The following is a 16,150-nucleotide window of genomic DNA, read 5'->3' as shown; positions in this document are numbered from 1 at the left end:
CATGATCTCAGGGTCCTGGGATCTAGCCCCGAGTCGCCCTCTTCGCTCACTGGGGAGATGGCTTCAGGATTCTCTCTTTCCCTCTGCCCCTACCCCCACTCTCTCACTCTCTCTCTCGCTCTAAAATAAATAAATCTTAAAAAAATAAAAGACTATTTGACAAGACAATCCAATATTTAGTTTTATATTATATTAATATTAATTATAATAAATATGCTAAAAAGAGATGACAAAAATTTAAAGATAATCCAGATTTTATTCCAGAGAATTCTTTCCTAAATTAAGCTTCTTAAAACAACCAAAGACAAGCTAATTAGTTGTATTCCAATCTCCCTTGCCTTTTTTCAGCTCCCTTATAGTCTAATGATTTAAGTGAGCCAAAAATTGAGAACATTCAAGTGAAAAACCGTTATAATAATGTAGTGCTTAAGGGTTTATTTAAAAGGAAGTGTGGTTTTAGTGTGTCCTTCCAATGGAAGATGTCTATTTATCTTACTCTACTCCAAGCATTTCCCAGTCCACTTGGCTTTATTAAGAGTTCAAAAACATGAGACTCTTTTGAAACTAATAACTTAATGTCTCCCTACAGATCTCTCCTTTTGGTGGTATAAGGATCTTCATAGATCCCCAAAGCAGAAGTATACTGACACAAAGTTAGGAAGCTGGATCCAGCTCTTTAGAGAAAATCTCAACCTTTTGTGTTTGTTGAATTGTTCTACACTGATTTATTTGTATTTGTGACAATTACCTAGATCATGGAAATTTGTGGGCTTAAGCAAGTCTTTTCCTTTTTAGTATTTTTGTTTTCTCACCTATGTATTAATGATACTGTTAAAGCTAAAAAAAAAAAAAAAACCAAACTTCTTCTCAGGAGTACACCATGGACCAGACTTTCTTTGAATTTATAATTAAATGTTAAGTAAGATGAGGCTATCAAGAAATGGTATAGAAAGGTAAAGTGCTTATAAGTAGAAATATAAGGAACAAATCTTCCATGGTTTCAAGAACACCCAGGCAGAATTATTCGTGTATCTATGACTGAAAAAGCTAAATGGATCTGTGGCCTTTTCCCCACATGGTAACTATTCTAAAATGTCCAGTATAGTTTGTATGTATTAGGATACTGTCAATCACATGCCCATCAAATTGATTTAAACAGCGTAGAAAGTCACTGACTCATGTAACTGGACGTCAAGGACTCACTGGCCTTCAGTTGGAGGAGCCGGTGGTGCCTCATTGCTGGGCTCTGCCGAACACAGGTTTCATCCTGAAGACAGTTTTCCTCATAATTGCAAGCCAGCTGCTAGCAGCAGTCAGGGCACATGCTCTTCCCTCCACTTCCGGTGTAAAGGAGCCTGGCGTTCTGAAGGGCCCCTGAGGACAAGGAAGCTTTTTTCCCGGAAGTCTCTAGCAGAAGCTCTTTGAGCCCCATCAGTCGGATTTGGGTCCCATGCCCACTCCAGAACCAATCACAGGAGGAAGTTATTGGATAAACTTTTGACCTCTCAGGCCACTGAGGGACATGGGCTGTGTCAGAAAGGGATGGACACCTAAACCACATCACAGTTCTATTGGAAAGGAAGAAAGGACTGTGAATGCTGAAGGCCACCTGTAATGTCCACTCCAGAGCTCCTGAGAGGACATGGCTATACAGGAAGTAGAAAAACCGTCATGACCATTAATATACAGTAAGAAGCTACCAAATGGGTCAGATAAAAGATGTATTTATAAGAAGTTATAAATAGGGGTGGAGAGGGATGGTATGGACATGCCTCTGGTTCCCAGGGACCGTGTGGCTGACAGCATGCCTGGCAGGCTTTTTCTGGTCCAGGCGGCTGGAGAGAAATGTGCAGACCAGCAGATGAGAGCAGATGAGAGCGTATGGCTAGGATCTCTTCACTTCTCCCGGAGAGGAGACAGCATGGTTACAAGTTGTCTGCACATGGGGAAGTTAACAGAGCGATGATTCTGGGTCTGACTGGACCAGAAACAGCTCTATTTCCAGACAAGATCACAATCTGAGGTACTGGGGGTTAGAACTTCAAATATCTTTTTGGGGGACACAATTTTTAACCCTTAACAGATTGTCACATGAAAGTAAAAGTGGTACAGATTAGGCAGTCCTGAAATTTAGCTTTGTCCCCACATGGCATAGACAGACTCACAAATTCCCACTCACCCCAGAAGGGGTGGTGAAAGTTCACTGCAAGTCACCAAGTGAGGGCAAAGTGTCTCTGGAGTTGGGAGTTGCACAACCAAACATCAGAGGTGGGACGCACTAGGGAAGAACAGTCAGACCTCAGGTGGGATGCATAGCACCCCGAGGCAGGGCTGAGGCACCAGGAGAAATTCCTGGGTCCAGATGAGCTGAGACTACAGACCATAAATTATGAAGTACACCAGCTGTGGCTTTCAGCAGCAGATGCCAACAGGATCGTCAGTCTAGGGAACAGCTGAGATCAGCCACTCCAGAAGGGACCAGCAAAGATCCAGGCAGAACAGAATAGGTCCTAGAATCGTGTCTCCTCTCAACTACCTAGAGCTACATGTCCTCACTCAGATGCTATCTTGGAGGTTAATAGGGGGAGGAAATGGGGCTCTAAAAGACTAACCACTTTTGTGAGTCATCCAAGCTGAAATGAAGTTACCTCAAGAGACAGATAAGACTGCTGGGTTGAACTGAATGTCCATACCATCCCTCTCCACCCCTTCCTCCCATACGTGTGCACACACACACACACACACATGCACGCACACACTGCTACCCAGAAGAAAGGGGGCTGGTGAGGAACATCAGGCCAGTTACAGAGAAATCAAGAAGACACATTTTCTCTATACCCCTTAATGGTAAGTGAACCCAGCGTATATTCTCCATTATGTAATGACCGGGTCATTCTAAAGATCCAAAAGATGTTAATGCATACTGATGGTGTTTTAAATTTGTTTCCAATTTAAGTTTGCTGTGAATGCATCTCTCTCCATGCAGGTATAAATAAACAGGGCTTTGCTAGGTTTATGAAAGCCTGGTGGACTTGGGTCCGTGTGCGCCCAAGGGCTAGTGAAAGAATTTTATGCAGACTCGGGGTGCCTGGGTGGCTCAGATGCTTAAGCGTCTGCCTTCGGCTCAGGTCATGATCCTGGAGTCCTGGGATCGAGTCCCTCATCGGGCTCCCTGCTCAGAGAGGAGCCTGCTTCTCCCTCTGCCTCTGCCTCTCTCTTTCTTTCTCTCTCTGACTCTCATGAATAAATAAATAATACATTTTAAAAAAAAAGAATTTTTTGCAGACTCTACTCCATAGCTCTAGAAGGCAGAGCGAGTGACTACTTGACAGAGGACTCATGAGGTCCGTGATTATTTGCCTTAACTTCTTATCCACAGACACATGATCCCACTACTCCTTCAACAAGAACCACCTTTTCTGTAGCCATCGTGATATGATGAGGCTGTATTTGAAATTTCTGAGTTGAGTTGATTCAAATGACATATTATTGGGAAGTCTCTGGAAGCATAATAACAAGCATTTGCTCAGGCAGAGTAGCCCAGGGTACAAATGGGGTACACATTGCAGAACATGTATTCCATATCTCAGCTCTCATCCGTGGCAACTGCTAGAATTGCAGCTCTATTTGAATCAAGAATTCTGGTCTGGGATGATCCAGATACTTTGTCTTCCTCCGGGCTCCTGAGGCCACCCGGCTGTAGGTAACTCTGGAAGTCATGCTGCTTGAGCACCCCAACATCCCGGATGATCCCATGTGCTCCTAACAATGCTGCGGCTGCTTCCTCAGCAACCTGCCCGGTCATCAGCTCTGAGGCTCCTCCAGGAAAGCAAATGCTTGGTGCCTTAGAGCCTGTTCTTTCCTCCCAGACTATCCATTACATAATCTGTTACTTTACTTAACCAGATATATTATAATTAAATGTGTATTTGTTTTCCTCGAGGGCTAGAGAGTCAGTTCCTCAAGGACAGGGACTGTGCCTTTCATCTCATTTGTACTGCTATGTCTGGAATGTACTATGTGGTCAGCAAGGAAAGGAACGAATAAACAAAGGAAGAAGAGTTTTAGTGACATTCGGTACTGGTCCCTGTAATCGATTCAGGCCAAGGAGGGGAGAGAGGAATGAGAGAAGAGCTCAAATCTTCAATGTAAATCCTCAGGCTTTCTCTTCGGCAACTTGCCAGTCTTGCCTAGAGCTCACAGGAAAAGGCTCTGTGCCTTGACTTTTGGGTCCTTTTCATCGAATTTTCACTGTGGTGGAATAAATAGCCCTTCTTTAAGAGGGAGTGAGAAAATTCCAGAAATTTGAGGTGGTCTGGAGACCACACAAAGGGATTTTCAGTTCTGGGAGTTGGGGCTACTTTATTTATTTATTTAAATTTATTTATTTTTCGGGGGGGGGGCTACTTTATATGTCCACTGAAAGCTCGAGAGTTTCGTGGACACTCCTGGAGTTGAGGGGAGTCTGAGAGGTGTCTCTCCTACATGTGCCTTTCATTTTTTCATAAATAGAACAGCTGCTTGTGTCCCAGCAGAGCAAGTTGTTTTCAGTGCACCTTAGGCAGGTCGTTCAGCTTTCTGAGTCTTATCTTACCTTTAAAGTGGGAGAAATGACACTTACTGTCTTGTATTTAGAACTAGAAATAACATATGTATGAAGTGCCTGGCAGTGTTTGGCATATATAATTGGTGTTTAATCCATACAACTATTACTATCATATTTAATATTCCTATTTGCATCCTGCAAATTTCTTACCTCTTTTCCTCTTTGGTTAGTTTATATTGAACAGATGACAGAGCCCCTGTGACTTCTAATTTGAGTCTCAATAAAGTACAGTAGATTTTATTTGGATATTTAGAATCCTTAGTGATTCTGATTAATATTATAGATAGAAAACAAGTATCTCTTTCATTATATATATATATATATAAAATATATATATATATAAAGAAGTTTTATATTTAAAAACTTTACATTAAGCCATTTAAACCATTTGTATATAAAATGAGGGTGATTTCCTCCCCCCGCCTACCTGCCTGGACACAAAGTACAAAAGAAATAGAGAAAAATACCATGAGACACTAATACCTAACTTTACAACCTAAGATTCTGGTTTCAAAAAATGGACTGGAAAGGTAATCAGTATAGTTATAAGTAACCTGGCCTGATTTTATTTATGGGGCTTGACATAGCACTCCTATTTGCCAAACACAGGATTTCCTGACAACCGAAACTCAAACTCTTTTTATGGAATGTGATCATGCCCAGTAAAGCTGTTACCCCATGGACGTTATATGTCTTTTCAGCACTGACATTTTTTTCTGCCAGCAATCTGGGATGGAAATGAAACCTACAGTTTCTGACCATCAGACAGCCTCCTGGGCCTCGCCTAGGTTACTAATATTTTCCTACATAGAGCAGGAGATGATATGGTTAAATACAACTTTTAAAAATTGTAATAGCACTTGGCAAACAAGGTCTTATTTTTAGTATCACTACTGCCATTGTACCTAAGAACAGATTCATGGTCATGGAGCCTATGATGGTTAATCTTGTGTCAACTTGGCTAGGCCACCACCCTTGTACTTGAGCAAAGAGACTGCTGCATTGGGTCCCATACTTTGGAGAGCCCTATTCTGGCCATGCTCCTCTGGCCCTACTTTTCTGGATTTCTTCTTCTTCTCTCCTCTTCTTAAACACAAAGTGGGTACTCCAGATTTGGGAATCCCATGCCCAAGGTCTCTGTTTATAGCCTGTGTAGACCTGCCTCTCAAAAATACATGCTATCTAAGTCTGAGAGGTGGCCGTGGGGCAACTATTTATGGGTAATGTGGGTTGAATTTGTAGGTGTAGGCTAGTGTGAAACACAACACAGGGTTAAATGGATCTGGATTGAAAAGAGAAGGGTCTCAGACTGGGCCAGGGTTAGCTTTCCCTGCATCACTATGTTTTAGAGTGGAATTCTAAGGGAATTCTAGAATCCTAACTTTGCACCTTGTTTTCCAGGTAGTTATGAAAGTATTTTTTTTTATTAAGATGGGAAGATAAAACATATTTATTTAACCATTTTTAGCTTTGTTTTTAACTTTTAAATATTTGACATGGAGTATTCATTTGTACTCTTGACCATCTGTCAATCATTACAGTAGTGAAGGAATTTGTGACTCAAATAAGATTTCAGACTAGCTGACCACCAAGTTCCTTGCCAACTCTGATTCTACATGTAGTAGTTAGAGGCAGAAGAATGTGGTCAGACTCTCTCTAAAGAGCTCAAGAAAAACAAAGAGGAACAACCTCAAGCCACTAGGGCAAGGATGGTTTGACCTAAGTCCAAGTTTCCTTTGGTTGAAACTTCTATTGGACACTGCTTTTCTTCAAAGCTTATGACCACTAAAGCCTGAGAGCCATTTCATACCATGCCAGATGTAGTTTGTAAATGAGGTCTGATGGCTCTCACCAACCTTGCTTGGTTTCCAGCCCAATAATTTATTTGATAAACATGGAAGTATCTTGAGATTTAAATTCACAGACCCCACTGAGGTTTGTTTATCTTTGGGGTACACATATAAAAAAAAACCAGAGTGAGCCATGATATGATATGGGGAAACAACATCAGGGTTGAGAAAATAAGGGGTTTGTTTCCTGAAAGGAAGTATAGTATATCTGTAGAGAATGTACTAATTGTATTTCTAGGACACCCACTTTGGTTTTTTGGACATTCTAGGCAGCTTCTCAAAATTCCTTATTACATAAATTTTCTAGAAACAAACAAACAAACAAACTAGATTTTGAAATGAAGCCCTCCTGTACTCAGTGACCCAAGGTGGAAAGCAGTTTAATGGGATATTTCAGGCTATGTTGTGCATTAAAGATGTAGACAGCCTCCCACATCAGGTGATTAGACATGAATGAGATTAAGTGGCCTTGAATTCAGATGGGTTACTCTACCCTGTTTTGTTTTTGTTTTTGCTCTTGTCTTTCTTTTTCCTTTTGTTTTTTTACAGATTCTCATACAGAAAAATTTGTTAGAATTCTGTATCTCTGAAGTTAAGAAGATTTATCATGTGAACTAGGATAGACATAGACATTGGGAAGAGACATTGAGAGGGAAAAGCAACAAGATCTGTGAAATAAAACTAACTTTGGAGAAAGGAAGCAGCTAGTATGGTGACCAGAATTCAAGATGTATAGGAATGATTATGGCACATTATGTAGCAAATGCCAGAATTCCCTCAGGATTCAGCCAGTCTGGACTGGTCTCCATTGACTGTGGAGAATGCTATAAGAGAGCTGCACTTTGGAGCCTCACTACTGGGTCCCCGGTAGCACTAGTAAGACTCCAGGGAGCAAGTATATTACTGCTAAGAGAGATTTGATCTTGTAAGACCCATCTTCAACAGTGACAGTGTCTGATATTGAGAAAACATGGCAACCATGATCCAATCAGACTCAGAGAGTGGAAGCAGGACTAGTCCACTTGGGGTAAAGTCACTTCCAAGAGTTCTTGGATAATGGGGTTAAGTAGGAGATATGAGAGTAAATCTCAGTGGGAGAAACTAGACTCAGTACTACTAGCCCATGTGGGGGGGGGGGAGACAGCAAATTAAGCAGCAGCAGCAACAACAACAACAACAACAACAACAAAAATCTATGTAATCATATTTCATGAATGTACAGGCATACGTCATTTTATTGTGCTTTGCTTTATTGTGCTTTGTAGATATTATATTTTATACAAATTGAAGGTTTGTGGCGACCCTGCACCAAGCAAGTCTGTTGGTGCCATTTTTCCCCACAGCATTTGCTCACTTTGTGTCTCTGTCACATTTTGGTACTTCTTACAATATTTCAGACTTTTTCATTATTACAATATTTGTTATGGTGATCTATGATCAGTGATTACAGCTCACTGATAGCTCAGTTGATGGTTCGCATTTTTTAGCAACCCGATATTTTTTAATTAAGGTTTGTACATTTTTCTTTACACATAATGCTATTGCACACTTAATAGACCACAGTGTAGTGTAAACAAAACTTTTATATGTACTGGGAAACTAAAAAAGTCATTTGACTCGCTTTGTTGCAATATTTGCTTTATTGCAGTGGTCTGGAACTGGAACAGTATCTCCACTGTACACCAGTACTTGAATTAAGTTTAGGAAGTAGATTGCATCATTTATTCAACATATAGCCTCCCAGAGGATCTCACTCTCCTGGCCCCAAAGGCCAGCCTAGCTCCATTTGCAAGATGGCTAAATTTCTCTCTGATACTTTACTGAATAAAAACACAAACACACATGCATTAATTTTTTATTTCTTTTCAAACAAGACTGGCTTCCCAAAACCCATTTCTGATTCAGCTTATATTTAACAGAAACCACACATTTTACCAAAGGCTTTCATGCAAGAAATCAATCTTGGACATAACTCTAGTTTAAAAATGAGAAAAGCATTACTGATAAAAATAAGATGCCATAGTGCATCAGAGAAGAAATAAAGGCTTAATGGTCTACAGAATTTAGTTTGTCATGTACTTATTAACTTAAATAATCTATCACCAGCCTATCTTCTCCCCTCAAGAGACACACTACTGGGCGCCTGGGTGGCTCAGTTGGTTAAGCGACTGCCTTCGGCTCAGGTCATGATCCTGGAGTCCCTGGATCGAGTCCCGCATCGGGCTCCCTGCTCGGCAGGGAGTCTGCTTCTCCCTCTGGCCCTCCCCCCTCTCATGTGCTCTCTCTCATTCTCTCTCTCTCAAATAAATAAATAAAATCTTTAAAAAAAGAAAAAAAGAGAGACACTACTAGTAAAGTGTACAAAATTAACTACCCTTTCTACTCATTCTGAATCCATTCTTACAACTCCAGTCAGCTAAGCACTGTTATTATTAGTGTGTCTAGAAATCTGAAAAGCCAAGGTCCCCAGCGATATTCTGAGCTTATTTATATATGTTGGGCTACCTCCACCCGGGGTAACCATGGTCCTAAATATAATTGGCTATGAGATAAAAGCTTGGAAAGGTATAATGTAAATGCCGGAAAATCTGGGAAAAGAATTGTGGTCAAGAGACCCAAATTGCTCTTTAGCCTCATTTGAAGAGTAAATAATTAAAAGGTGGGAATTGTAAATGGTGTAAATGTGGCTTCCTCAAAAAGTGACCTTTCTAATGATTACTTCTGTGACTAAAAACTGAGGAAGAGCAGAAGCGATGCCAATTTTAAATAACAATAGAATAATAAGCCTGTATTCAGCACTTTCTATGTGTTGGGCATTGTGCTTAATTTATAAATATACCAATGCTTAAATATAAAAACGTGTCTATGCATATATGTACTTATATTACGTAGAGGTGGTTCATACTGGTAGTCCCCGTATAAGTGGTAAAACCAGCACGTGCCCTCAACCAATAAACAACTGTTGGGCTTTGCCATTTTGCATATGGTCCCAGGAACAAAAGGTGGACTTGGTCTCCCACACCCCCGCCCCTTATACCTATAAGATATGTGGTCTATCTTATATTTTGTGTAAGAAATGTTAAATGAATTGCTCCTCTTTTGCATGAAATGACATAATTGTATAATACTTAATGTTGTGGCTTCCAATATGAAAATCTGTTTTCTAATCTTATTCTAAGGACCACTCTCACCTGCTTAAAGTTCTTTTCCAAAACTTTTAGTCATTCATTTGCACTCTTCATAATTTTTGCCGTACTATATATTAACAGGACCATTATTTTTTTCCTTGAATCAACTCACTGTTTAATATTTAAATTCACAAAAGCAAATTTTATATCACTACTATAAAATAAATGGAAGGAAGCCATAAAAAGAAATACACAGAAAATTCTACGACCTACTCCATTCTAGTTAAATATTGCTTCTTAAGAAAGCTGTGGCGTGAAACCTACTCTCTCTTTATTAAAAAAGGCAGCTTGGGAAGTATCAGTGAGGCGGGGGAAGGCACAGCGCCCCTGAGACTTACCCTTGATGGAATCAGAAAGATAGAAAGGGAATTGAAAAGGACCTCGCTTTGTGACTGATGGTTATCTTGTGTCACATGAATGTCCCATTCAACGTCCTTTCTCCCACTGTCCAGAGCTAGTCCTTCACCTGTTGGGAATCACTGATGTGAGCCTCTTACTTATTAACTTGGAGACTCAGTGATTTAGGCTATAAACTCATCACAAATTACTGCAGTTAGACTTGGCTAGGTACCAATTTTTGCATTAGGTTTTTCAAAGGGCAAAACAGGTTTACAGATGAGCCAGTTGGGGCATTTTTCAGGCAATGGTAAAAGAGGCACATGCACTCTAATTTGAAAGGTGGGGAAGCAGAGACCTGCTCCTAAAGCCCCAGGCACTCTTTTCTGCCCACATAAATGCTGCTCCTGGTTTAAGGCCAGGGTTCTTGAGCTTTATGGGCCTAAGAATCCTCTGAGGAGTTTGTTACAATGTGAATTCCCAACTTCACCCCCACAGAGTCGGCTTGGGAAGGTCTGGAGTGAGACATCTGATGATTCTGATGTGGGAGGTAAAGATGACACCCTGAAAAACCCAGGAGAAGGGAAAAGAAGGTTCCAATTTGGGAGTTGGTGGCAGGAGGGGGTCAGATGGTGGGGATGGAGCAGGTGTTCTGAGTGTAGGACAAGGGGATGCTTCAGGGGAGGAGATAGCAACTCAGAGGCTTCCTCTTCCTACACCAATAGGTGGGCTCTTAAAGCTTTCTCCTGCTGGAGTGAGAAGTAAGGCCCCAGAGAAATGTCTCCACGGACTTGTGTACTAATGTACACCAACCTGTAAAGCTTCTCGAACTCAAAATGTTCAGGACAAAGTAATAGTTGATATTCTACTGAGCTCTAAAGGGAAACACAGATTTATGTTGGAATAAAAGCGTTGCTGTTTAGTGAGAGGGTTATCACATATGCTGAAGTATTTGTACTTCCTTGAAGTTTACCATAAATTGGAATGAATAATGACAATTCTGTGTTTGGTACTTTATGTATTTGAGCCTCACATCTTTCCTGAGAGGCAGGTGGTGTAATTCAACTTTTACAGAGAAGGAAACTGAGATTCAGAGAGGTTAAGTAACTTGTCCAAAGTTACCTAGCTGCCTCTCTTTATGATTATTTTAGAAGATGTTTTCCTAGTGATTGATTTGTATTTAGGTAGCTGTTTGAATAACTAGTTCTAGTTTTGATCAAAGAAACATCAGTGGGCAGGGAAAGCAGGCTTAGCTCTGCTTCCCCCCATCTCAGTTATATGGACCAAGGGGGTGTGGTTGTACAATGCTCTCCATTGTGTGGCTGCTCATTCACCCTGGAGGGGATAAAAAAGGGTATAGGTTAACTTACAAACAGAATAAGCGGACATCCCAGTGCGGTAATGTCCCGTTCAGGAACAGTGTCTCCAAACTTTGGGCTAGTCTCACCCACTTCCGAAGCCAGTTACCCCAAGCCCGATCCATATGAAGAGCCCCTCCCCCTCACACACGTTCTCTGAGCACTCTAGTGTGCTGTTCTGGTCTGAGTCCCAGCTGCTTTGACCTTCTCTCTCTTCTGGCCAGTTCTCACCTCTCCTCCTGGCCTGTCCAAAGGTCAGGTCAATGCGCTTATCATCATTCACTCACTCACATTTTCATTCATCTATGTGCCAGATGAGATCAGATGGTGCGGATATCGCAGCAAAGCCCATTTTTGCCCTTCAGGAGTTTAGAGCCTAACAGGGATATTAAATAAGTAACAACAGTGTTGCTGTAGGAACTGGGAAAGAGTAGGCTCTGAGAACATACACCAAGGGGACAGGTGGAGATGGAAGGGAGTTGAAGCTGGGACCTGAACCATGAATGATAACAGCCAGACCAGGGGAAGGTGTGTAGGAGGAGAATGTTCCTTGCAGACAACAATGGCATGAGTAAGGTGTCTGAGGGAATGCATAATGTGCAATTTTAGCCACTATCATGATTTCCAGCACCCCCAATATGCTGACAAGTTCCAAAAGCCCATTTCCAGCTCCTATGTCTCTCATCATGTTTAAATGTTGAAAGATTCCGTAGGAAGCTTTGCTTATACATGACTCTTTCTCTAAAATAGGAGTAAGATTGGAATACTAGGTGGTTGTAGAGTGAGTTGGGTGGGGGAACATCTGGATGCAAAGGTAAGTAGCAAAGGCTTTTATCCCATTTTGCCCCAGCCAACATTGTTGAATGGGATTTCATAGCAGGTGTATGTACCATGACAGATTTCATTTCCTGGCCCATCCATTTTCACCCTTAAATACCTCCATCTGTCAGAGAATTTATGATTTATCATAGACTTTGGAGTATTTCTGTTTATGTTCTTTTCTTCACCTTCTGCTTCATATATGATCCCATACATATAAGCGGGTCAATTTCCCTTGGTTTTCAACCTCTGCTTAATTTTCACTAAGTTTTCACCTTGTCTCCTGATCTTGGTATGTTCAGACCTTCCTTATTTTAGCAAGTTCTCAGGCTCTTCCCATTTCATTTAGGGAAGAATGATGCTATCTTTTCCTAATATGTTTTGGCTTTTAGAGAAAACCTAGGTATTGGTGAAGTCTTATGTTAACCGCCATTGCCTCGCTCGAGGCCATGGATCAGAAATGAACATGTGTTGGGTCAGAACTCCTAATTCTTTTATCATTTTGGCAGTGGTTCTTTATTTTTAAGGAAAATGGCATTATTATAATGAAAAACTATTATCATTTGCATTAAATAGATCATCTAAAAATAAATACAGTGAAAGCAAGGCAATGTTATTAAGGTCAGCTACATTAAGAACTGTGAGCCACAGTTCTGTTATGTGTCACAATGGGAGATTTTAACTGTTAGAGAAGCAAGAAAGATAATTTAGCATGTAAATCCAACCTCCTGCTTGCTGTGATGAGATGTTATTTTGTGCAGCGTTCTTTGTCCTTTGTGACCCCAAACCAGATTCTCACTTGGTTGTGCATTCCACCCTTTTGGAAACACTGGTCTGGGCCATCTTCTCACAGCTGAGCTGCAGTTGGGTGTGTTTGAAGCAAACTTATGTTCACTTCAGGCTGCCACGTGGTAGGAGCCTAATTAAGATCTCCCTTTGAGAAAAATATGGGACAATTAAAAATTTTTTTTATAGTTTTATAAATAGATCATCTAAAAATAAATACAGGGAAAGCAAAGCAATGTTATGAATGTCAACTATAGAAATCGAGTTGCCATACAATGTTATATTAGTTTCAGGTGCACGACACTGATTTGACAATTCTACATTACATTGTGATCACCGTGATAAGTGTGGTCACCACCTGTCACCATACAATATCATCACCATACTCTTGTCTAGATTTCCTATGATGTACTCTTCATCTCTGTGACTTATTTATTTTATAACTGGAATTTGGTACCTCTTAATCCCCTTTACCTATTTTGCCCATCCCCACACCCTCTTCCCTCTGGCAGCCACCAGTTTGTTCTCTGTATTTATGAGTCTGTTTCTGTTTAAAATATGGAACATTTTGAACAAAATACACAGAAAAAAAAGCAGCCCCTTCAGTGGATGGAGAGTAGAACAGGCACGTGTGTTGGGTTGCCAGAGACAGACTTGGTTTAGTGCCCCCTTTTACTTGCAACTGTGTCCCAGCTTGGATGATAAATTATATATTCACCCTAATTAAGTAGCTTAAATATCACACTCATGTAATGAATTGTGGCTTCAGAATACATTACTTCTTTATTCGGCTCAAAAGCTGATGGCAAAGAAGAGAAAGTCTAAACCAGGTTGGGGCCTCAAATATGCTTTATAGTTTTTTCAATTGCTTTATAGTTATTAGTAATTTCTGGCCCTTTTCCACCTTCCTTTCCTTTAGTTGTTCTTTCCACATCTTTGTATAATGTCCAATTTTGTGTACCATTCAATGCTTCAGACTTTCAGTCAAAATATTTACAGTCTGGTAGAAGGCAAAGCATCATAAAAACACAAAGCCTGATAGGTTGGCCTGAGCCTTACATCATTAATTTTTTCCCTCTCACTTCATTATTTTACATTGGTTAAAGATTAACTAAAGACCAAAAGGAAAGGAAACTCAAACATATTGAAAATGCCACTTCCTTTTCTTCCTTTCAAAAATTTCTGAGCTGCCCAAACACCAAAGAAAGTATTATACACTTTTAAAATACTTGAATGGAAAGTTTCCATTCAGCAGGAGTTCTTTCCCTCAGATCTGCTAGAATCCACTGTTACATGCTAAAGCACTCTGCTAGGTTTAAAGGGATTGAAGACTTGGTGTCTCCTTTCAAGAAGCTCCGCTCATCAGTCCGATGAGTGGTAGTTACGTATGTAAGCAGCACGAGCAATGTGATAAGGCTATTGGGGAAGCATCCTGTCAGTCTTTGTAATATCTTCCTGGCAAAATCTCCTTTTTGGTGTCCCATTACTTCATCCTGGACTATGGCTGTGAAGCCTGCCCAACTGTTCCTCTCTCTAAGCTTTTGGAACAAGATTTAAAAATAAACAAAGTGTAAAAAAATTAATTTGTCTGACTCCAAGCTATATTCTTTGACTTTCTCTCCAGAAAGTCAAAAGCAAGTGGTATTTGATGGAGCCCCAATCTGAATCATTCCCACGGGGACCTGTCTTCATAAAGTTGCTTGAAACAGTGCGGGTGAAACTAGGCAGGAAGCGACTGTCCCAGGATGACTCACACCAAGTGAACTCATACTGTAAGCCTGGAGATGGCCACATAGAGTCAAAGAGGCCAACTGAGAACGTCCTCATGACGTCATTATTCCTCCCTCCTTCACTGGTCCTTTCCAACGATGAGCAGCTACATTATTTTTTTCCCCAATACTTTTTTAAAATTTAAGTCCAATTAATTAACATATAGTGTATTATTACTTTCAGAGGTAGAGGTCAGTGGTTCATCAGTCTTATATAACACCCAGTGCTCATTACCTCACGTGCCCTCCTTATGTTCATCACCCAGTTACCCTGTCCCTCCAACCCCCCTTCCCTCCAGCAACCTGCAGTTTGTTTCCTATGGTTGAGTCTCTTTTGGTTTGTCTCCCTCTCTGATTTCATCTTGTCTTATTTTTCCCTCCCTTCCCCTATGCTCCTCTGTTTTGTTTCTTAAATTCCACATATGAGTGAGATCATAGAATTGTCTTTCTCGAATTGACTTATTTCTCTTAGCATAATACCCTCTAGTTCCATTCACGTGGTTGCAAGTGGCAAGATTTCATTTTTTTGATGGCTGAATAATATTCTATTGTATATATACACCACATCTTCTTCATCCATTCATCTGTCGATGGACATCTGTCCATAGTTTGGCTATTGTGGACATTGCAAGCAGCTATGCTAGTAAACCTTAGATTATGAAAAAAATTAGCTCTCTGGTCCTTCCACTGGATCACTGAATAAATTTGGGTTTCATTAGACCACTAAGACACCATGTGTTTATGTTGTCCTCCCCCATTTCCCTCCAGAGCACTGTTCTTGCAAAGTACTATTTTTTGTGTTTGCTATAATTTTTCATATAAAGACACAATCCATGTATCCTATCCCTCCCTATAAGGAAACCATCTCAAGTTCCATTCATACCAACTGAAAACGAATAATGATCAGAGAGAGATGCCCAGTATGTACAGATGAGATTCTAAATGACTGGGAATATTCTTGAAGAGAATGTAGTGTTTACAATAAATCTATCTGGCCATAAACACATTAGTAATCTTGGAAATGGACTTGGACATAAAAGATAGCTAGGAGGTCTTGTTTCTTATTTGAGTACTGGAATTCAGGTGTGAGACTTCACAGGGACACTGTAGGTAGCAGGGGAGAAGGAAGAGTGGAGAGTGCTGAAGGAATATTTCAAGTCTCTCACCTTGGGGCATTGTTCTGAACATAAAAACATAAAAACTGAAAGCGGAAAATCACTAGCTTACTTAGGATGAAGGTCGCAAAAATAAACACTAGTCAGGCATCGTTATTTTCTCTCGCGCGCGAACTTGATCCCAATGGCATGGTCCAATGTGCTTAAGGGGAGCAAAAGAGACTTTTTAAAAGTAATTCTGCTGCATATTGAAGGTCCAGAATGTAGGCCTAATATCACACTACTTGGAGGAAACTGAGAAACAGAATTACAGAGTCTGAAAG

This window comes from Neomonachus schauinslandi, chromosome 1 (assembly GCF_002201575.2).
Source record: "Neomonachus schauinslandi chromosome 1, ASM220157v2, whole genome shotgun sequence".
In the NCBI taxonomy this organism is placed as follows: Eukaryota; Metazoa; Chordata; class Mammalia; order Carnivora; family Phocidae; genus Neomonachus; species Neomonachus schauinslandi.
Note: the sequence above shows the minus strand (reverse complement) of the source record.